Source organism: Mus caroli, chromosome 5 (assembly GCF_900094665.2).
Source record: "Mus caroli chromosome 5, CAROLI_EIJ_v1.1, whole genome shotgun sequence".
Lineage (NCBI taxonomy): Eukaryota > Metazoa > Chordata > Mammalia > Rodentia > Muridae > Mus > Mus caroli.
This window is the reverse complement of record NC_034574.1, coordinates 92,663,865-92,687,847: the sequence shown is the minus strand read 5'-3', so window position 1 is coordinate 92,687,847 and position 23,983 is coordinate 92,663,865. Positions and strand designations below refer to the sequence as shown.

The 23,983-nt window shown below is 42.3% G+C and overlaps 1 protein-coding gene and 1 long non-coding RNA gene across 2 annotated transcripts in view; one reads left to right on the top strand and one right to left on the bottom strand.

Annotated features, from left to right (window-relative positions):
* The window catches only part of LOC110295182, a 362,990-nt gene that overhangs the window by 1,463 nt on the left and 337,544 nt on the right, over positions 1-23,983 (top strand). The gene's annotated exons all lie outside the window — the stretch shown is intronic.
* The window catches only part of LOC110295183, a 35,752-nt gene continuing 23,710 nt past the window's right edge, over positions 11,942-23,983 (bottom strand). Inside the window, exon 3 of the long non-coding RNA XR_002378021.1 lies at positions 11,942-12,150. This is a non-coding gene — a long non-coding RNA (uncharacterized LOC110295183). The remainder of the gene's footprint in view (positions 12,151-23,983) is intronic.

Below are 23,983 nucleotides of genomic sequence, written 5' to 3'. Positions count from 1 at the left end.
TTTTTTTTTTTTTTTTTTTTTTTATCCGAGGTCACGTGGAACTATTTCCTGTGATTTTACAGCTCAAGCGGTCCAGGCCATAATCTGCTATGGGATGACAAGTATTTACTTATTTGTAAGCAGGGAGATTCCAGTGGTGAGTGGTAAGCAGGAGTTTGGGGATAGGAGTGTAGCGCGGGCAAAGACAGATGGAAATGCCTGCTCTGGTGAGAGCTGAGACCTAAAGGCTGAAGAGCCCAGACAGGCTAGGTTTTCCAGGTTTGCAGCCACGGCCTTAGCCATCTCCCTCGCCATCTTTTAGAGGGCACGTTAGGAGGGCACGTTAGGCAGCCACATGGTAGGAGGCTGATCTGGAGACATGTGGTGCCCCTTATCAACTGTGCTCGCTCACTTTTCCTCTTCCTCGGGGCTGGGGATTTTGTTATAAGATTCCCAAAGCCTCCATCAAGAGATGCTGGTGTATGCATTGCCCTTTGGGTACACCTTCCTGCCTATGAAGTCCTCTGGTCGACAGGTGCCCCGCTTTGGTGTTTCAGGTCCATGGCTTCCCACTTATTCTAGAGAGGAGCTGACCTCCCCTCCCCCCAAAACCCTAGTCACACACATTTAGATGGTTGTTATTTTAAAACAAGGGTGGTTCCCTTGGCTTTGAGAAATTCCAGGGGAAGTCCCTCAGACCTTGGTAACTCTTTATGTCTTGCTGTGTGCTGCTTCCCACCTATCTAGAGGTAGAACTAAGGTTAGCATCTCCTCTCACTGTCTCTCTATAGATGGTTGAGTTATAGTTGTTGGCTGATTCAACCTAAAATGTGTATCAGGCATTACATTTCATCAGCACCACTGAAGAGGTGCCCAAGGAGATGAACTGATGCAGAAATGTACTTAGTGGATACCTTTTAGCTATTTACTATTGCTCCTAAACGGAAGGGAGTGGCTCAGCTTACTGCATCTGGGATGGAGAGAGATGTGGAAGAGAAATAAACCCCTCTGAATATTAATTTCTAGAAAATTCTGAATGGCCATTTTTGTTACCTTTTGTGGTCCTGGTAAAATTGGGAAATTTGTAAAACCAAAAACCAACCAATCAAACCTAAGTCTTTAGGACAATTTAAAAATATCTAAGAAAACTAGTGAAGGACATTAAGTTTATGTCAGGATCACGAAGTAGCCTGAGCACCAGGCTGGCTGTTTTAGAATGTTTGTGCACACTCGGCAGACGTACAGAAACAGCCTTTTCTGTGTACTGTTATCTAGAAAGGTAGCCTAGAAGCATACATGAAGCTGTTTCCTGACCTAGATGTCTGTGTATGTATGTATTTGTGTGTGTATGTATGTATGTTTATGTGTGTGTGTGTCTGTCTGTATGTATATGTGTATGTGTGTGTATGCATATATGTATGTATATGGATGTGGTCTATGTGTGTGTGTATGTGTGTGTATGTATGTGTATGTATGTGTGTATGTATGTGTGTGTATGTATATGTGTGTATGGTCTATGTGTGTGTCCCTGGCATTCTTTTCCCTTTGAGTTATGGCACATTGTGAACACGCTCCCTATGTGTAGCCTAGTCTTGCTCTCATTATGTGATTTTACCCATTAGCGATGGAGCCCATGTTCTAAGACTTGGCAGAGAAGAATGCATTCAGAGGCCATTGCTCTTCCATCTTCTATGTTGCTCTCTGCCTACTACACAGGGTCTCTGCATTTTTAGTTCCTGTCATCCTTGACTGACCCAATGGAGGATCTTTAAGGAGTCACCTATGTTGGGTGAACACATCTGGCTCTAGACAAAAGGAATGGTCAATTCCTCCATAGGTGTGGTCTCTAGAATTGCCACATATCAGAGAGCATCTACATGCTCTGATCTCTGTCTCTAGCAGGATTGCTAATTGCCAGTGCAGCTTGCTTTTCTGCTATTTAAAATGCATAGTAGCTCTCTGTTATCATCACATTATTCTAAGGACACAGTCTACATGATCTCAGCTGTAGTCTTGTGACATAGATATAATCAATCATAGTTTGCAGACGAGAAAATCGAGATCTTCAGAGTGTATAAATAATCTGCTTAAGGTCATTGTCATAATGGGTGCTAAAGTGGGGGTACTAATCAAGTTTTCATTGTCTTAAAGGTCACTTCATCTCATCCAGCTATGGCTGCTTGGTCATTGGAACTGGTTTGTGATGGTTCATATTAACCATCAACTTGACAGGCTATAGAACCACCTATGGCACCTCTGGGCACAGCCATGAGGGATTTTCTAAACTGGCTTAATGGATGTCAGAAGATGCATCTTAAATGGAGACAGAAGGCATCCGTGGACTGGGGCCCCAAACTAAGTCAGAAGAGGTGTAAGCTGAACAACAGCATTACTTCTTGACGGGGGCAGTGTGACCAGCTGCCTCACGCTCCGGCTGACGGAATTGTCCCCGAATGATGGGCTATACCCTCAAAGAAGCCCTCCTAAAGTTGCTTTTACTGAGTGTTTAGTGACAGTAATGAGAAGAATAACTGACGTTTGTTTTGGCTTTTGCTGTCTCCCTTCATTCCCAGATACTGTTTTCAAAAGAGGAATAGATTCTCTCAGTGCCCTTCCCATGTCCCCATCGGCCTGACAGGGACTGTGCCCACTCTAAGAGATGTTCAAAGGCCGAGTGAACTTTGAGAAATCACTTTGGGGGAAGATCCAAGTTCAATTGGGGTGGCCCTTTATGAAACGCTAAATTGTTAAATCTGATCTATGCTCCCAGGCAGGAATGGAGGGACTCCTCACTACCTGCCCTTATGTTCTGGATCCCAGATGGAAAGACCCACCCCCACCCCCACCTTTATATTTTAATATACCTTAACTTGCTCAATGGCTGGGCCACTCCTAACCTCCATGTGGCTAACACACTCCCCTCGGATATTCCTGAGTTAATACTTATTAAATCCATATTGTATCTTTGCTGCCCTGGACCCTCCTGGGGTCACTCTTTCCTCGCACTTCCATCTCTGCCTCCTGCACCTTCCTGGTGTGGTCTGTCTCCTATGTCCTTCTGGTGGAATCCCCTTCCCTCTCTCTTATGTTTCTTGCCTAGGAATCCTAACATCCCACCTCTGTCTCCCTGCCCAGCCTTTGGCCTCTGGCAACTTATTTTCCAATCAGAGCCAACTGGGGACAGGGACGCTCAGTGCAGACATGCAGGTTCCCTTGTGATTTCTGGAGCCGAAATAACACAAATAGCATTGGAGCCAATCCATAACACCTTTAGAGTCTACTTTGTAGGGTATTTTCCTGTGTGCTGTCCTTTCCATTTGGGTAAAATTTTCACTAGCTTGTATTCACAACGGTGAGCTCCCTTATCCCCCCCAATAACCTTCCCCCCTCCCCAATAATGGTATAAAATAAGTGGTATGTTTTATGACCAAGAAAGCCAGGACTCAGAGTAAGTCTATGAACTGTCCAATGTCACCCACCGCCTAGATCTAGTCTAGGAGATACATCCTGGGCTTTTTGCCACAGCACTTGACAGACACATGCATTGACTTACACAGTGTCTTGGCCTCTGGTGTTTCTCTCAGCCATTCTGTCTTTTGTATTATATTCTAAATTAGTTTCTAATAGCCCGACTCCATATGGTGATCATCTAATTATCACAAATTCCTTTGTGGTTCACAACTCTCCGCAGATGCAGTGAGGCACGTGGGCCTTCTCCGTAGGATGACGCAATCTGCTGTTTGCGATGACTCCTCTCCCCTTCACGTTGTTATGCTCTTGGGGTTCTAGAAGTTTTAGTGCACTTCCATTCCCGCCCCTGTCCGCACACCTGTATGCTGCTTCCATGTCTGAGATTTTCTTCCATTAAAATTCACTGCTGAGGTTGCATCTGTCTCCAACATTCCATTCCAATATCATCTCCAGATATGGTCCCTGACAATATCCAGCCTGTCAGTACAGGTCTATGGAACAGTGTGTGTGTTTGTGTGTGTGTGTAACTTTGAACTGCTTCAGTTATGCCTTCAATGGGAATTACAGTGATGAATGCTGAGAACTGAGGGTTAAATGAATTAATTTCCATAAAGAACTTAAAATAGCTCTCAATACATGCTAATTTATTGATATTGTGATGTGTCTCTTTACTACAGGAACGATACACCTTTCATTCTGTTGTACGTAGCATAATGTTTTCCATATATTTTTTGCATCAAATAAATGTCTGTTAGAACAAATTGATCTTTGAACCCTGTTGATCGATATATATATCTTGCCAGTATAGTAGTTGTTCAAGTTCACATTGGAATTCAGAGTTAACAGATCATGGTGTACTTTCACATAAACGATCAGGCAGTGGTATCTTCCCATGCTACCCTTCTCTCCAGAACCCACAGGCTTTGGAGAATCCTTACTCCTATCCCCCCCTTTACAGAGATCAGGCTCCAGACCCATAGCAGGGAACTACAGCTGCCCAGCCCTCCAACCTCAAGCAAGAGCCTTAGTATAACAATGCTAGAGACAGGAAGAGTGGGGGATAGAACTGAGCGAATTGGGGTGGGGTCATTTGGGGGAGACTCTGAGGTAAGGGGTTGGGGAAGGGTGTCAAGGACACCACAAGAAGACAAAAAGAGTTAACTAACTTGGGCCCATAGGGACTCCCAGAGACTAAACCACCAATCAAAGAGCATGCAGGATCTGGACCTAGGATGTGCAGCTTGGTCTTCTTGTGGGTCTGTCTTAGTTAGGGTTTTACTGCTGCGAACAGACACCATGACCAAGGCAACCCTTATATAGGACAACACGTAATTGGGGCTGGTTTACAGGTTCAGAGGTTCAGTCCATTATCATCAAGGCAGGAGCATGGCAGCATCCAGGCAGGCATGGGTGCAGGAGGAGCTGAGAGTTCTACATCTTCATCTGGAGGCTGCTAGCAGAACACTAACTTCCAGGCAGCTAGGATGAGGGTCTTTAGCCCCTGCCTACAGCAACACACCTACTCCAACGGGGCTACACCTTCTAGTAGTGCCACTCCCTGGCCAGAGCATATACACACCATCATAGGGCCCCCTAACAAATGAAGCAGAGGCTGTCTCTGAATATGTTGCCTGCCATTGGATCCCCTTCCCCTAATTGGACTGTCTGGGCCTCAGTGGGAGAGAGTGTGCTTAGTCCTACTTCAACTGGACGTCCCAGGGTGGGGCCGTACCCTAGGGGGCTTCTCCTTTTCTGGGCAGCAGGGGAGTATTTGAGAGGAGGGACTTGTAAGGATGGGACTGGGAGGAGACAGGGGTGGTGATTAGAATGTAAAGTGAATAAATAAATAAAGTAATAAAATAAAATTTAAAAAGGTGCTAGAGACAGCAAATTTCCCATCACAAGTGTCAAGGTTGTGTCTGGGAGGTTCACGACTACCCCCCCTGTTCATTTCCCACGTGTTTACCAGTCCATTCACTCATCCACTCAGCATTATTAAACACTATCTTTGTTCCATGCATCCCTCGGGAGCCCTTCTAAGAGACACTCAAGCTGTTTTGACTGTAACTCAGAGTAAGAAAGATATTTTGCTTCGCACACTGTTCTTCAACTATAACCCTGAAATTAAGTTGCAAGAACAATGGCCCTTCTCACACCGCGTGGCATGCTCTACCTGCAGTCTTTTTTTTTTTTTTTTTTTTTTTTTTTTTTTTTTACCATTTCTTCCATCCCGTTAAAAGACAAACTGGCAAACTGGTAAAGACCAACTAAATTGATTTCATGGGTGGTAACTCATAATTTGAAAAGGATTTCTGTATAGGGTAATGGATAATAAGATTCTATTTTTACAAAACAATTTGGATCACCCCATTATCTCTGCACTCTATGTACGCATTATTACACTATCAATGGGAGATTCTAACATTCTATCCTGGGAAGCCAGTCATCATGAGTAACAGTCTTCTCAAGGAACAATGTTGCCAGGGCTTCAGATAACCAGGCCACCCTTCATCTCTCCTGCTTTCCAGATTCCAAGCATTTGGGTAAAAGTTTTAGCATTTGACCCTGTGCTTATTGCACGACATGATTTTTTATTTTATTTTACTTTAAACAGTGCTCCCGAATTGTGTTTATTTCTTCCTGTCATGCGCTCGTAGCAAGGCCAAATTCTGTGAACCTTTCCAGTTTTGTGTTTCTGTCAACTCTACCCTTTCTTTAAGGAAATTGTACTGCCCACCCTCCCTGTTCCTCTCTCATTTGCCTGTTAGTAGTTTGTACCTTGGAGTGGATCCTTGAACTCTTTTTGTCTGGTAAAAGAAGTCTCCTGCACCATCTGATCTACTTGGTCAGTCTACTGGGCTTCAAGCATCTGAAACCAAACCAAACCAAACCAAACCAAACCAAACCAAACCAAACCAAACCAAACCAAACCAAACCAAACCCCATTTGGTCAGGCTGTTTCTAAAGCAAATAACACAGACAGTCAGCCTGACTGTTGGCTGTAGCTTGAGATCAGACGTGGGCGACTGATCTTAGGAGAGGAGTTTACTTTGAGAGTAATGGCTCCGTTGCCACAGCTGGGTTTTCTATGAGGATCATTTGAATTCTAAGCTAATGGATACTGGGTTCATCCGTCCCATAAATTCACAATTTTTTATTCAGGGGGCCAATTGAATTGCTACCACATCTGAGCTATTGTGTATGCAAGGGCAGCTCCGCTTACCTTTGTGTTCTCTGCTTTTAAGCACCCCATGTGGTCTAAATGTGCACATTTTATTTATAGGAATGTTTGGTCCCATTATGATTACATCTGTCTAATGGCTTCTTGCTGAGAAACTGTTAGATGATTTTCCCCCTCCCCTTCTTTGTATTTTGATAAGGAAAGGCTGGTGTTTCATAGCTGCCAAATGGCCAGTGCTGGCGGCAAGTCCCGGGGAGCAGGGGCTAGAGCTGAACTCTGTGGTGCATCCTTTTGTTTAGCTCTTTCCACTTGGAAGTCTTCATGTGAAGTGAGTGCTGTTTTACTCTATTCAGCTTTGATCAAGTGTAACAGGGCCAGGAGTCAATGACTTTCATGTTAGGAAACCTCTACCTACATACGGCTGCCTCTGAAGGCAGCTAGCCAACAGAGTGGCAACTTAAAATTTTTTTTTTTTTTTGAATGAATAAGGACTGTGCTTCTCCTATTTGGTATTTTTTTAAACATAGGCTGGGACTCTTTCTCCAGATATCTGTAATTCACTAATGGTTCCTTCTAAGCATCTACATTTTGAAACCAAAATGGAGGCTGTCTTGTGTCCCCTGTACCCTCCTGAGACTCAGTTCTTCTTTCCAAGTCCTCACCACCCAGTCCTATCCAGTTTCTTTTCTCTTAGAGTTTACAGGGAGACTTCTCTTTGATTCTCTCTTTTCCCTTTCCTTCCTGGTAGCAGTTCTCTACCTGTGGCCATAACCCCTTGGGTGTGTGTGTGTGTGGGGGGGGCATGTCATGTTCCAGATATCCTGCATTACCTTCGTGTTAGCTGCTTTTAAACAATGCATGGCGATTCACAACAGTGGCAAAATCACAGTTATGAAGTAGCCACGAAATAATTTTATGGTTGGGGGTTGCCACAGCACGAGGAGCTGTGTTAAAAAGGTCGCAGCACTGGGAAGGTTGAGAACCACTAGGTAGTGGGTAACCATCAGCGATGGCTGAGAACCACTGGTCTAGAGGTAACCTACCAGCAATGGCTGTTCATTCCCCCTGGGGTTTGTAACTTCAAGGTTTATACAGTCTTCACTCAAGGACATGACAGACATTGAGAACCTGCTGTGACCAAGGAGCAGTGGGCCTGTGGGTGGTATCACAGCAAGTCATTAATGCTTTTACCCTTTGAGTCTCCCTATTCCTCCATCCTGACAAGGTTGATGCATAACCCTGTGCCCTTTCACCCCAACTTTCCCAATAACTTCTCCATTCTTCACATTCTTCTGGCTGGTTTCTGAGGCCGTCTGCTGGGCGCCTCACCCTGCCTGGTCCAGTTCACTCTCTGTTTTTTTATTTTCCCAGCATCCTTACACATCAGGTATAAATTCTTGCCTTGGCTTATAGGACCTGCCCCCCTCTGCCCAGCCCAAGTCATTCTTCTTCCTGTCCCTTCTGAACTCTATTCAATATTCAGGGCCATAGCAAGGATTCTGCTGCTTTAGGTCCCTCGCTCCTTACCTGAGTCACCCTCATTCCATCCATTTTTGCTTTGTGCCTCAGTTTTGTAAGCTGTAGCCATGAGATAGCAATGATCTCTGTTCCGGTGAGGTTGTTATAAGGGTTGAGTTAAAATGGCAGCTGGCATGTGTAACAGCAGCTGCCATTTTGCTTCTCATTCTTTACCTTGGCCTAAGCTACCTCTCCACCTTGGTTGTTCTAGAACATGGTACACATTTCTTCTGAATCCTCCATGGTGCTGAACAAAATAGAGATGTTCCATCCATGCTTACTTAATTTCGAAAACCTCCCGTGTGCTGTTTGAGCAGAATCTAGGAACCAGTTTATTTCTGGATATATTTAACTTTATTTCATAGAAATGTGACAACCATGGGTAGGGACTTGCCCTTCCATCTATGGGACACATATTGCAGATAACTTAGGCTGTGGGTATGTAAGATGATGATGATGATGGTGGTGATGATGATGTACTTCTGCACAGGACTGTGGCAGAAACAGAACTTGAAGAACTTGCCAGTTAGAAATTCGACTTAAGTGAAACTCAGCCATAGATTGCAATATAATTAAATCCAAAGTGCTTTTTATTTCTCAATTGCTTTGCAAACACGTACCCTCAATGTAGGTCAAGTGGAGCCAAGCCATGTGGCAAAGTCAAGGCGTTATCCATCAGACTCGTATTTTCCGTGCTGCTGGTGAAGAATTCCGCTCGGAAGCCAGGTTAGGTTACCCCAGAAGTAATTTACTCTAAAGAACACTCACTTGGTGGGTTTCCCTATTATGTCCTCAGCGGGACAGAGGCAGCACTGATGCCTGGCTTCCCTGCAAACTCTGTGTGGTGCTGGGGTGCCTGGAAGTTTGCTTTCATTGCCAGCGTTTGAACTTGACTGAAAGTAGTCAGGTGCGGGTGGGTGTGATGAGGCCCACCGGGCGATGGCTACAGTGGTAGTGCTTTGAACTGCAAAGAACAGGCAGCGGGTATCCACAGCGGTGGACTCCAGGAACAGCTCACCCACTTACAGGCCTCCTGCCGGGGGAGGTGCCCTTCCCTCTGTCCATTCCATGACCTGGACATGAAAGTGTCCGTGTTCAGTTTGCTTCACTCACCGGAATGATGGAAGGCCCCAGTGTGGTAATAGACACCAGAGTCAGCCGTGACCGGACAAGCGGTCTACAAATGTGAATTGCTGATTCTGTTCCTGTAATGAAGAGAGCAGGCAGCCGAGGCTGCCACGGGGCATCCTGGGCACACAGGGACTTACTGTTAGTGGTGGTGTGAATAGGAAAGAGGAGAAATGCTTCTACTTGAGAGGCAGAGAGGGAAAGATGTAGCAGTTGCAGTTTACAGCTAGAGCCAGGACTTCTAAATCCAGCGGGTAGATGCTAACTACACCAATGTATTTCTGAGTCGGTGCCTTGCTGACAGCCTGAATTTCAGGCAGTCTTGAGGTCCTACGGTTTTGTCTTATGAAGGTATCTTTTCCCGTAACGATTCTACTCTGTTTGGAATGGTTATAAATTCATCCATGATGAATTAGATCTCTTGGGAAGGCTGCAGGCATGAATGGGTCCCCAATAATCTCTGAAGTTCAAATCTTGCCTTGGTCAGGATATAAATTAATCTAGAGAAAGTGCTTGATTTCTTTGTAATTATTTTTACGATGTGATATGTTATCTAGTCTATCGTATCTGGGAAAGCTCAGTAAAGCAGGGGAGGGATGGTCTGCCTCAGGAAGCTCATGGGCAGGCCGGGGAGCCTGGCTGTCCCAAAGCTCCTTTCCCCTTTTAGAAGTGGGTTCTTCAAGTTATACACAGAAGGGCTGCCGAGATGGCTCAGTGGGTAAGAGCACTGATTGCTCTACCAAAGGTCCTGAGTTCAAATCCCAGCAACCACATGGTGGCTCACAACCACCTGGAATGAGATCTGACGTCCTCTTCTGGTGCGTCTGAAGACAGCTACAGTGTACAATAATAAAGAAATTATTATACAGTGTATAACAATAAATAAACCTTTTAAAAAACTACACACAGAAATCTAAAGATTTGAAAGTAGGATCCACATGGAACTAGAAGGAATGCTTGTCTTTCTGTGTCTTCGCCGCCTTACTCTGTAAAGCGTTTCCTGGCTCCATCTATTTACTTGAAATTTCCATAATTTCATTTGTCTTTACAGCTAGATAGGATTCCACTGTGTATCCGCAAAGCAGAAAAAGACCATTGTGGGAGTGGTAACCACTAATTTATCTGCAATGTAGCATTCGCTGACCTGGGCTACATGGGCTCAGGGGCTTGCAGGACACAGTTTTCCCAGGGGACACCATTAAGGCACCTGGAAAGAACCTGATGTCCTCAGGATGGATGAGGGGGTGAGGCAGGAGCAGGGAGTGGGTGAGAGAAAGTAATTCCTTTCTTCTCTCTGCAGTTTTGTGCACACAATCGGTCGATGCAATCCTGTTGACTTCTCTTTTCTACTTTGTTCTCTCAGTGGGCTTCAGGAAGGGTTTTTGTGAACTCTAGACCTCCCAAGTCATTTCTACCCAATGAACCTGTTCTTGATGTTCATTTAAACCAAATTTCATGCATATTAGAGTGTGTTGTCTACGTCTACAGAATAGAAGAAAATCTTGGTGTCAGCTCTTCATCCAATAAAGGATTCACAGCCATTACATGCAAAGAACTCAAAAAAAATCAAACACTAAAAGGATAAATAACCCAATAAAGACAGGATCAAGGCAGTTCTTAAGAGAAGCACAGGTCCAATACATAAATGAAATACATACAGCATCTTAGCTCTTGGGAAGATGTAGACAGAAGTACCAGAGTGTCTGTCTTACCCCAGTATCTCTCTTACCCCAGTACCAAGGAAATAAATGACAATAAACATTGATCAGAATTTAGTTGGGGCAGCAGAAGCCCTTATACACTGCAGGTGGGATGGAGTTTAGTGTAGGCACCATGTAAATAGCATTGCCGATCCTCCAAGGTTAAAAATAGAATTGTCATATGATCTAGCTATAGCATTCCGGGTATATACCATAAGGATTCAAAGCTAGCATACCATAGAGATAACTGTAGCTCAGGGTTTATTATAGCACCTTTCCCAAGGTATGGATGAGGGCCTAAAGAAAACATCCTATATAATACATATATAGTCATATATATTATATACATATACACATACATATACATGCATCTATATTATACACTATACACACACACACACACACACACACACACACACACACACACACACACATTCATTCCATAGAGTGTTATTTAGCCACAAAGAAGAAAAGAGATCATGTTATTTATGGGAAAATGGATAGAAGTAGCGTTCACTATGTTAAACAAAATAAGCCCAATCTCAAAAGACAAATGTAATGTTTTCTTATGTGTAATCTAGATCTCTAAAAAATCATTAGGATAGAGGGATGATGTTTTGCAAAATCTAAAGTGGTCAAGGGGAGGAGGGATGAGAAATATTAATGAGAGATGGATATATTAATCAAAGATATATACATATACATACATACACAGACACAAATATATGAAAATGCCACAATGAAAGCCATTCTTTTGTACAAATTGTGAACAGCAATAAAAAGGAATAAAGCTTTAAAAAGTGTTGTCTATCTGCTAGGAAAAACTAGGACGACAGGGAGATCAAGACACACACAGAGCCACATCTGGACAGGAAGATACACAGACAGATGGACACGTGTGTATTTGCTCCTGGAACAGCCAGGAGAATAATCCCAAGTCATGACCAGCAGTTAAACGAATCCAGAAACCACAGTGATTATATTTCTCAGCTTTGCTCTCAGGCTTCATGTCTGTTTGTGTACACAAGACCACATGCACAGAGGCTTCTCAGGGGTTGCCAAGCTGGTCTTGTTTTCCTTTTGAGCTGCCCTTTCGCTGCCTCCTCCAGTACAGGGAGTTCCTAAGAATCCACAACATAGCTGTGTGGGTCTTTCATGGTTTCCCATCTCATCCTGCAAATAGAATAGAATAGAAACTGGTTTCATTTTTTTTATATACGTATAGAGAAACAGTGCATCTGATTTCACAGGCAGAAAGCAATGATTGGAAAGCTTCCAGCCAGGCCTTGGGGAAAGCCCTAAAATTATCCTCTGCCTTATGGGCTGTCCAGATTGTTTGTACGTGTGGCTGGGGAGGGTGGGGGCAGGGAAGAGGGATTTGGGAAATAAAATGTTTTTGTGCCCAGATGCTGTGTACATCAGATGGCTGAGTGTGCCCTCCCAATGCCTACTGTGATTTTTTTAGGGGTCTGTTTGCATGGTGCCAGGTTTGAATTGTCCAGGCAGCTGGGCGGACCCTCTCGAGTTCCTTGGTAATGCAGCCCCCTCTTTCCGTGTACTGGGTGGGCTTATCTTATGTGCAAATGTTTCTAGAAAAACTACGAGGGCTTCTCTTGCTTCGCCTTGAGTTGCATCTTTGATTTTAAATTGGTGTGGGTTAGGGTGACTAAGAAATAGGTTGGCCACCCTCATAGAGGCAAAGGGGGAGAGTGGAGAGGGAGGTTGTGGGGTGGGGGTGGGGTTTGTGGAGGGGTAACTGGAAAGTGGGATGTCATTTGAGATGTGAATGAATGGAATGATTAATAATAAAAAAGAGAAAAAAATAGGTTCTTACTTAGCAGAGCTGATGGGCAATAAATAATAATGATAGTTCTTTAGAATTTACAAAAGCACTTTACATTATTCTGTTAGAAACAGAAGAACTGTAGGGAGCCATTTTACCTTACTGCAGGTGGAGAAAACCAGGATACAAGTATCTGGAAAATAATACTCACTGGAAAAAGCAACAACAATAACTAGAAAAAAATGATATTTGGATCTAAAATTATCCAGCCAGTTTTTCAGATAATAAAAATAATTTCCTACCTTCCAAAGCATGTCTCCTCTTTAAAACATATTTCTCTTTAAAGTGGTTCCTGGATGTATATGTATGTGGCAGTCGAGGTGGGGGGAGGAGTGAGGGAGGGACACCCATGCTAGGGAATGGGGATTTATTGTCCAAAGGGTATAAAGCTGCAGATATGAAGAGTGAAGAAGCCTAGAGATTCAATGAGAACTAGCTATAGGTGGTAATAGTGCACTCTGCCTGGAATTTTTGCTGAGAGAATATATTTTAGGTGCTTTCCATATACACAAAAAGGATAACCATGCACAGTGATGGTTAATGACACGTATGCTAATTTTCAGTGTATATATCATGATATTAGATTATAAACCTTGCATATAAGTCCTAGAGTCAAACTATAAGACTATCCCGACAGAAATAACCCAGACATGGTATTTTTTGCAATAGTGTGGGCCAGCATGGCTATTTAAACTCCACCCCAGTGGGCCTGGGTAATAGAAAAAAAAAAAAACCTATTATTTAAATGAAGACATTCTTAAGGGCCTTTCCATTTCTGGACGTGCAGATAAATAAGTTAACTGTTGACAGCATTTTGATGATACAGTTCCAAAGTCATTCCAAGGCTTTGTGCCGTGCCATTAGCATAAATCGTGCCCTCGTTCCTGCCATCGCCTCTCCTCTCTGGCTTCCTTTTGTCACGGTGCAGGGCTGTGAACTATGAAGAATAGTAATATTTTTCTCTCAAGAAAATATTTCTAAGGTGCACCTGATTGGGTGACTCCCCAGAATCTTACATTGTGTGGTTTCCCGTCTTGCAGGAAGCCGAGGCTATTATAGTGGGAAAGAATAATCAAAACAGTTTATAGCTCAGTGCTTTATAGATTTTGATGCACTTTGGTCAAATCCTCTTAATAGCCTTTGAAAGATTATCATTCCCATTTGAAGGATTTTTAGGCTGTGGTTCAAAGACGGGGAGCAAACATCCCGGCATAACCAGGCAGGACACACCAGAGCTGAGACTTCAGCTCCAGGTCTTCCACTCTTGTCTCTCAGGCAACTGTGATGCTCTCAGCAGTGTGAGGAGACTGTGAAGGCCCAGCCAGTCCTTCATCCCGAAGATGGCGTCAGCATCCAGGGAAAGGCTGGCTTCCCACTTCTGTCTGGGACTACCCTTCAGTGATTACCCTTTGGAGTTTATGTTCAAGTCTTGACTTTGTCACTTACTTGTTATTTGTGTGACTATGGGCACATTACTCAATGTTGTGACTCTTTAAGTATTCTCGTTTACAGTGCAGATGGACAGTGCTTACTATGGAATTGAAGAGAAAAATGTAATACAGTGTTAGTCTGACATATGCTACAGTTAGCATTAGATGTTTTATATTTTGTAGTTGGTCTTGGTTTACATGTTGGGCTAGGTCCTTCCAATGTCCTACTTAATTTTTGATTACATTATTTGTTTATTCTGTGTGTGTGTGTTGGGGTCGCACATGCTACACTGTGCGCTTGGAGGTCAGGAGTACACGTGAGAGCCAGTTCTCTCCTTCCACCCTCTGGTGCCAGGGGATCAAATTCAGAACTTCAGGCTTGGCAGTAAGAGCTTTTGCCTGGTGAACACTTTGGTTATCCTATTAAAATTTTATTTTTGTTTTTCACAAATGTCAAATTGTGTAGGTGTGTGCGTGCATGCTTGTGCATATGCGTGCATTTGTTTGTGTGTTGAGTGGCCATGTGGTTCAAAATGGGAAAGGACATGGAAGTGCCTCATCCATGCTTTGTGTTTGGGCTGTGTGGAAACTGAGTTCCTTCCACAGTGCCTGCAGCAGTAGGCTGTTTCAGTGCCTTTCCCCCTCCTGGTAGATAAGCCAGCATTGGGTTTCTTCTTGAAGTCTTGATTCCATCATGTTCCACATATGTGTCTGCACTGGAAAGAATTTAAAGGGAGCAAGGCTAGTTCTCTGCCTCAGTTTTACTAAGCAGGCTTGACTTCTAAGCACACAAAACAGGACTCATCCTGAACTGAAATACGGCACAAAACCACCATGCCTATTCTAGTTAAAGATTTCATGAGTGCAGCTCTTTGTTTGATTTTTGTTTTTCTAACATGATTCCAGGTGCAGCAATGATACTTAAAATATTTCTTTTCAAATGTAGTTAATTTAGAAGAACTTATCTTTTCTAAATTGGTACCACACACGGGTAGGATATATTGTCATGTGTACTAGACTGCGTCCCTAGACAAATGTCAGCATCTAAAATTGCAGAAAGTGTGACTACATGTGAGCTTGGATCCAGTTGTACAACCTTTTTCAAACCAAGGCAGGTTATTGGATTTCCTGATTTTTGCTTTCCTGTGCCTCAGAAAATCCCATTCCTTACATATGATGTCTTTCATGTGAAAATATCTTGCCCAGCCTTTGTGCAGATTCAGCGAGAGGGGGCATGGTACATGATAGGGAAGTAAGGTGGCAGTGGCAGTGTTTTTTTCCATGTGACAGACACACTCCTTGCCCTTCCTAGACTAGAGATCTAAGTCAGCCAGTTCTGTTGAAGCCCTTCCTTTACCCTGGAGCACTGTCTGCAGCGTGGTGTGATTCCACATTCCATCAAAGGGTTAATAAGATTGTGCTTTAATAAGATTGTGCTTTAATCTTTCTGGTTGGCTGGTGCTCTAAAAAAAATCATTATAGCTTTGTATGTGTGCGTGCATGCACGTGCACACGTGCACACAAACCATTGATGTTCAAAGCAACTAATTAGAGAGAGGGAATATAGAAAATCAATGTTTACTAACATTGACATTTCATCTAACTTAAGCAATTGATTCGCTTACATTCTTTGTGGATTCCTGGGGAGGTCTAGGGTTATTTCAGATGAGTACCTCACAAGGTTCTAATGGGCTCCTGGCGTCAGCTGGGGGGAGGTTATTTGAACACCCGATCTGTAGACAGAATTCGGAAGGGCTTCACCACAGTACACGGGCTCAAGGGACAAGCAGCTTACACTGGTGACGTCACTAAGAAGCTTCAGGGGACGGGCACCACGGAGAAGCTATTGTGCTTCACAAGAGAGCAAGAGACTGATAATTCTTCTTCTCAGTTCTTGGCCTTTATCTGTCCTGAGCTCCAGGAAGTGAGATTCCATACTGGACATCACCAGGGCTCGTTTGCTTCAGTCTGTCTGTCTGTCTGCCTCCATACTGCCACTGGTTTCTTATCTTTGCACTATGTATATGTATATGTGTGAATGTGTATACATATATATGTGTATGCATGCATATATACATACATATGTATACACATATACACAGATATATGTATACACACACACATACATACACATATGTACAGTGCAAAGATCAGAAACTAGTGGGAGTGGAAACTGTGAGAAAAAGACATTTGCTACCTCACATTGCTTGGTGGAGTCTCTTTCCCCTGTGCTTGTCCCTCCAGCTAAGATCACAGCTCCTGTGACATTGGTCTCTCCACTTAGCTCCTCTGTCTCCAGCGGCCTGTGATTTTCTTTTCTTTGATACTTTAGGGCTGGCAATCTGGTGTGTTCTCTGAGATCGTACACTGGGTCTGGCGCCTTTCCTGTACCCTTCCTACACCTCTGTAAATCGTCAAGGTTTTGTTGTACTTTCATTAAAGTGTATCACCCGAGTATGCCAAGTACTTTGATCAACATTTAAATGATAGAGGAGCAAAAGCGACCTTTTGTTTTCCTTATCTTTCTATTGCAGTTGAGGCTGGCCTTGAACTCACTCTATTGCCTAAGCTGGCCTCAGGCTATCCTCGTGCCTTGGCATCCGAGTGCTCCTGAGCTAGCCACTGAGTGAAAGATCAAAATGATCTCTTGAATTACTGGCTCATGGTAACTTCTTTCAAATCATGCAAAGCTTTCTTCACACCAACCTTGCCTGATGCAAAGGGGAAGGGAGGGTTTTTCTTCCTCCACCCTTGTAAGAGCACTAACCCCATGCAGGACTCCACTCCCACGAGCAAACCATCCCTTCAAATGCCACTCCCTAAAATCGCCTCATTAAGGGTTAGAATAGGGTTAGTGGTTTGGGGCTGCTTCAAACACTCAGACCTTCAAACAAACACTCAGCACCTAGTCTGGAGCAAGCCTGGGTCTCAACTACCTTTTGTGACTCAAAGACTAGTGGTTTGCTTTGGTTTGCTTGTTTGTTCTAATGCTCCAAACCATGAGAGATGATTAAATTTAGTTTTCATTAGAAAATGATGTGGGTTTGGGCTTTCACTGAAGATAGGTGCTTGAGGGTGGTAGGTGGGTTTTGATTTGTTTTTAAAAGAAATGAACTGGAAGTGATAAATTTCGCTTCAGGGTAAATCATCTATCCCACTCACAAAACAGAACAACGTCTAATGATATCATGACTGTCCAATCTTGAATGTGTGCCACTATTCAGAGAACCGGTCTCTCTTCCGTGCCACATCAGGAAGGGTCATTTGAGCATTAGGATAACCCCCCTGAGGACTGGAGTATCTGTTACAGTGAGATGGCCAGTCTTCCCTTATGATAACAACCACCTACTGCAGAGGATATTGGATGGAGATTATATCCAGCCTGAAAATAACATTTTCTGCATGTGTCAGTGGCTAGGAGGCCCTATCTGGTACCGCTATCAATTACAGTGCTAGCCTTGGTGTCAAGGACAAAAACTTGAATCCTGTCATAGTTTCTTTTATCCCCGTGCATGCAGGACAGGGAAAAATGATAATTATTGGGAAAATGGCTGACAAGGAAATGAAGTCCCAATAGGTGTTGGTGTTATATATCAAGGATAGGTTTTGCTGTGGTAAATCAAACGGTAATAGTTGCTAAGCTAGACAGCTCATGTCCTTGGAATATTACCTTCTATGTGGGGAGAAAGATAATTCTTTTTTTAAGGCACATTTTATGTGCGTGCACATAAAAGTTAAGGTTATCAATTCATGACTGAATAACATGACTAGAAGTTATAGGTTTACATGTGTCCATGACTAGACAATAGTTCCACAAGTTATTTTTACTGCAATGGATTTAAATAAATATAATCACTCACATATGCATGCATGTATATATGCATGCATATATGTATATAGTATGTGTATATTGTGTATGTATATACACAGAACCATTTGTAACTATGATAAAATGGTAAAATCAATTTATAGAATAAGTAAATGTAATCTATACACATATTAAACATTAAAACTGAAAAAAAAAGGTTATCAATTCAAAGTTATCTTGTTTTTATCTGAAATAATTTATTTATTATTATGTGTACATGTGTGTGTTGTATGTGTGGGGACATACGTGTGCCACAGCTCATGTGTGAAGGTCAGAGAACAACTTTCTAGATTTGGTTTTCTTCTTCTACCCCTTGGGTCCTGGGAATTGAACGCAGGCAGTCCCTAGGGACTGGCAGCAAGTGCCTTTACCTTCTGAACCATCTTGCTGGCCCCAGTATTATGTTTTAAGTAAACAAAAAGGTAAGACCACTAGATAAAGCAATGTTGCATGGTAGCTTAAATCCATTTGCTATGAAACATCACTTTTCTCATGCATAAAACCTTAAAAGGTGACACACATGAGCTATTCACTGACTGTAGAGTTTGCAGTGCGATATTGTTCCTATCAGCCAGCCATGCTGACTGTCTTCATATAATTTTAATGTATGGACAATTTCTGCTCTATTTTTGCCTTTCTGGGTAATGCAGACCATTACTGCACTATGAGTATATGTCAGAATTTGAAATTAACCGATTTGCCACCGTGGAATGCAAAAATAGTTCATTCTCTTTCGGGCAGCACAGATGGTCCCTTGTCTTTTTCTGAACGGAGACTGACTTGCTTATCTTTTGATTTGTAAAGCTTCCTGAGAACCGTGTATGCTCAAAGGACTGGAGAAGTTTACTCAGATGTAAAAGGCACCTTGTGATCTCTGACTAGAAAGTCCCATGACTGTCCTCTAGAGGACGTGTCCAGTGCCTCTTTGTTACTCTCTAGGTGTACAAATCTGATGGGTGGTAGGAAGAGTACAGACTGAGCCATATCAGTGAGCAATTAGTCACTGTGTATTTAGGTCTGACTCCTCCTCCTCTTCCTCCTCTTCCTCCTCCTCCTCCCCCTCTTCTTTTAAATTTGTAAGGATCAGTAAACTCTCACTTGCAAGATTACAGAGCACCCTGCCCTGGCTTTGTCTAGTATGAAGCTGCTCTTCTCAAGCCTCTGCATGCTTTGTTGTTTATTTTTGAGATCATATTTTGATTACATTTCCCCCTTCCCTTTCTCCAAATCCTCCCACAGAGCCCTCACCACTCTCCAATTCACGCCCTTTCTTTTCCACTAATTGTTATCGTATGCATATATATATATATATATATATATATATATATATATATACATATATGTTCCTACATAAAACCTGTTGAGTCTGAACAATGCTACTTGTATTGTGCTTTCAGGGCTGGCCATTTCAGCAGCTTCTCGATAACTCTAGATCTACTGCTCTCCTTCCATGGCACGGGAGATGGGGGTCTAACAACACAGCAAGACATTCAGAGCTTGATAGTTAGAACTGTGTCCACTGGTCATCGCTGTTGTAGCCCCACCCCTAGAGATGTTCCCACATAATACAGGTTTTAATGTATGGATGAATAAATGTACAGAGGCACACCTTCCCCTCACCAGCAGGCTTCCTTCTTCTATCTTCCACATCAAGACGGAATTCAGTTGGTCTACTGTATGCATATATTTAAAGACAAAAGATGATCTCTCAGTGGAATCTTTTATCCTCTCTCCCTTTGAAGATTTTAATATTAATTTGACTCCACTTGTTTTCAAATATTAATGACGGATAGAAAGGGATGTTAGCATTACTAATATGATTTGTCCTTCTTTGGGAGAAAATGGCCATGATACAAATGTAAATACACGCCATACAGAATACTTAGCACTGTGTGAAGTGATACAAATGTTTCTGGCTGACTTTTTAAGTTGGGGGAGTAAGAACCATGCCCGTGTGACTTGCCAGTGTCATCTGATTGAAAAGCGCAGAAATGTGACATTAAATTACTTTTGCTCCCCCTTTCTCTGTAACTTTTTTCTGTTGTTTGTATCTCTTGAGGCCTTTTCTGTAAAATTTTCAATCTATTAGTTCAACCATTTGGATTAAAAAAAAAATAGCAATTTCCTTCCAAACTGCTTTTGCTGTATTCCAAGAGACTCATCATTTTGAAAAGCACTAAAGAAAATGAAAATGGAAAAGTTCCCTCATTATCATAAACACCAAATTAATCTGACATATTAAGGCAGTCTATAAAATTTTGCTACAGAAATCTTATGAGTTGCTCCATTGCCACGGCTCTGGGGGCCATTGGGTCTGTCCATGGTGCTGAACACAGACGTGGTCACAAAATAAAGGCAGTGTGAGGAAGTTTTTTAAGCTTGAGCCCCGTTGTCACTGAAGGGTGATGGAGTGCTAAGTCTATCTGCTTTCTCTGGTGAAGCTTGCTGTGGCCAGCGCACGCGGCTTCTTTGCTTCATCGAGCCCGCCAACTTGCCTGCAAGCTTGGAGCAATTCTCAGAAGTTTAGACTTCAGAAAGAAGCCACTGTGCTGTAACTCTTTGAAAATCTGTTGGGCACAAAGAAATTTATTTATATTTCTCGCCTCATTGGATACACTGATAAGATTCATCAACCTGTAACAACATTATTTGGGGAGATAGAACTTGTGTTTGAAACCAATTAGAATATCTTGAAGGGCATTTGCAAGTTCCAACTGACTTTTAGGGCCCGTCACAAATATGAACTATTACCACATTATCTTAGAGGCAGCTATTTAAATTCAGAATCTATTTGGGAATGGTACAGAATTCAGGCAAGTAATGAAATCACTAGGTAAAAAGTCTGAGAAAAAGACAAGCTACTCTTCCAACACTATGCTCAGCAGAATTGTCTCTGGTGTGGTTTATTCCCATTCAAGATATTTTTAGATACCCCACTAGCATGTTCTTGTTCTTGCAAACTGGTTGGTTTGGTAATTTTTATTTTTCTTGCCATTTTTTTGTCCTGGTTTGATTGTCTTTTGGAAATACTGGAATGAGTTTCAGTATTACACACACACACACACACACACACACACACACACACACACACACACATTACTTGCATTTCACTTATCACAAGAGGAAGACTTTGAAAGATGCAGATGTTGTGTCTTGCAAATGTGGTCCGCAGGAAAAATGCAGGGATTCTATTTAATTTAAAGCCAAATATTTATTATATCATATAAGTGCTTAGTATCTTCTCAAAGCTCTGTTAGTAGAAAGTTAATTTGTTCATGACACTCCTGGCTTGTCTTTTTAGAAATCTTATAAATTAGTTTACATAAAATAAAACTACTTAAGCAGTCTTTCTGGGGGCAGAATGGGCATATTATAAGTTGCTATGAAGGTACAAAATCCCTTGACATATGTGACACAGGTGAACATGTGTGAAATTCTTACCACAGTTGAGATGCTGAGTGCAGGCAGCGCTCTTCAGTTCCCCTGACCTGTCTGATGATGTCATCCCCACCTCTCATCGGTTCCAAGGAACTCATGGATGTTTTTATCTGTTACTGGGGGTTATTTCCTATTTATTTATTTATTTGGTATTCTATACCATTTTTTGATTCACTTTTTATCTAATCTACTGGTCTCCTTTATTTTATGGTCCACTCACCTTGAGGCACATACCAACATTCCAGTCTTTATTTTGCAGAGAACCTAGTATTGTGCAGTATGGCAAAATCGGTGTGTCCATTCATCTGTTGATGGGCATTTTCATTATGTACAGGTTTTAAGATTTATAAATACAGTTGTCATCAATATTCATGTGCAAATGCACATATATTTTCAGTTCTCTTCGGTTAATTCTGGGAACGGAATGGCTGGCCCGTGTGGTATATAGGCCCGTGTTTGAAGAAATTGGTGAATAGCTTTTCAGAGTGGCTGACCCATTTTACACTCCCCTTACTAAGGTATGAGTGCCCTGGTTCCTTGATATCCATGTTATCAAGGTCATTCCTATTATTTTCTTCACCTGTGGAGATGAGGTCCCACCATGTCGCCCAAGCTAGCCCCGTACTTCCTGACGTAGCTCTATCTCAGCTGTTGAGCATCCTGTGGTAGACTGATTTGCCATCCGGGTACCTCAGCAAAGTGCTGTCACTTCTTTGGTGAAGTTTTTGTCAAACGATTTAGCAATTTTGTTCTCCCCTTTGCTCAGTTTTGAGAGACTGTATATATTATAAAATTCAAGTATTTTCCTCAGATGAATGATTTGAAAGTCTTTGTTCCCACCCTTGCTTTGTCTTTACACCTTAGTAACAGACTTCGATAAATAGACTTTAAATTTTGATGAAGCTTATTGTTTTTGTTCTTTTCCCTGGGCCATGGCACTTGGTGTTGAAGCTAATAGATTCTTATTTATTGTAGATATTCTCTAGCTTCACATTTGTCACTTAGGTCAGTGATCTACTGAGAGTTGTGTGTAAGTATGGGCCAATGACCCCTTTACTGTTAATTAAATGCTAATACCGGAGGCGGTTTGTTTGAAAAGATGGCCCTTCTCTACCAAATCTCCACTCTCCGTTTCATCATTTTGTTGCTGATGAAGTCATGAAGTCTCTGAGCTTAGTGAGACTTGCTCTCTGAATGCTCTACTGGAAACGTGACAGGCAACCACATTCAGGACAAATCAGTACCATGCTCAAGGTTTTAGAGAGTTCTGTAGAGGTCTCACCCGTGACAGCTTCTCTTGGTTGGTGTTTGTTGGGTAGATTATAGCTTCTTTGGCCTTTCCAGGCTCTCAGATTTGTCTTCTAGACTCAGAGAATGACCACAAGTTCCCTCTTCCCATGTCACCACCCGGAAGCTCTCTCAAGAGAGCAAACTGCTGCCTTGTTGCTCATCCTTCAGGGCTTCTGCCTGTAATCCCAAACCCTGCTATTGGGACGCACGCCTTTAATCCCAGCACTTGGGTAGCAGAGGAAGGCAGACTTCTGAGTTCGAGGCCAGCCTGGTCTACAAAGTGAGTTCCAGGACAGCCAGAACTACACAGAGAAACCCTGTCTCAAAAAAAACAAAAACAAACAAACAAACAAAATCCAAAACCCTGCTATCCAGTTGTTGCAAAACAATTGCTTCACATATTTTGTGTGATTTTTTTTTTTTTGTAGTTTCAGCAAGTAGGCTAAATTGGGTTTCTGTTACGCAAACACTCTAATTATAATTGGGGAATAATTACATATTAAATCATGTGCTAAATACAAGTGCAGTTGTATAAATTAAGAAGTCACTTCTTAAGTGACAGGAGAAAGATACATAGAAGATGGGAATTTCTGAGATTTGAATGTTAAATAAAATTGGGGTATACACAGGGTGACCTTATTTCTATAATAAGAGATCTCCTCCTGTCCACAGAAACATGAATGAAAGAGACCTTTGTTGCTATCTACATATTAACCTATGTTATAATTATAAATAAATACTCTAATTATGCTTAATCACATCTATTATATTAAAACACTTAAAAGATAAAGTAAAATATAGAAATAAATGGAAATATATTTTTAATAATACCAGATTTTAAATAAATTTTATCTCATGCGCATTGGTGTTCTGCCTGCATGTAAGTCTGTGTGAGGGTGTTAGATTTCCTGGAACTGGAGCTACAGATGGTTGTGAGCTGCCGTAGGTGCTGGAGATTGAACCCAGGTCCTCTAGAAGAGCAGCCAGAACTCTAACCACTGAGCAATCTCCCCAGTCCCTGGAGATGCTCACAAAATTTACATTTTTTTTTGATTTTTAATATTTTTATTACATATTTTCCTCAATTACATTTCCAATGCTATCCCAAAAGTCCCCCATAGCGCCCCCCACTTCCCT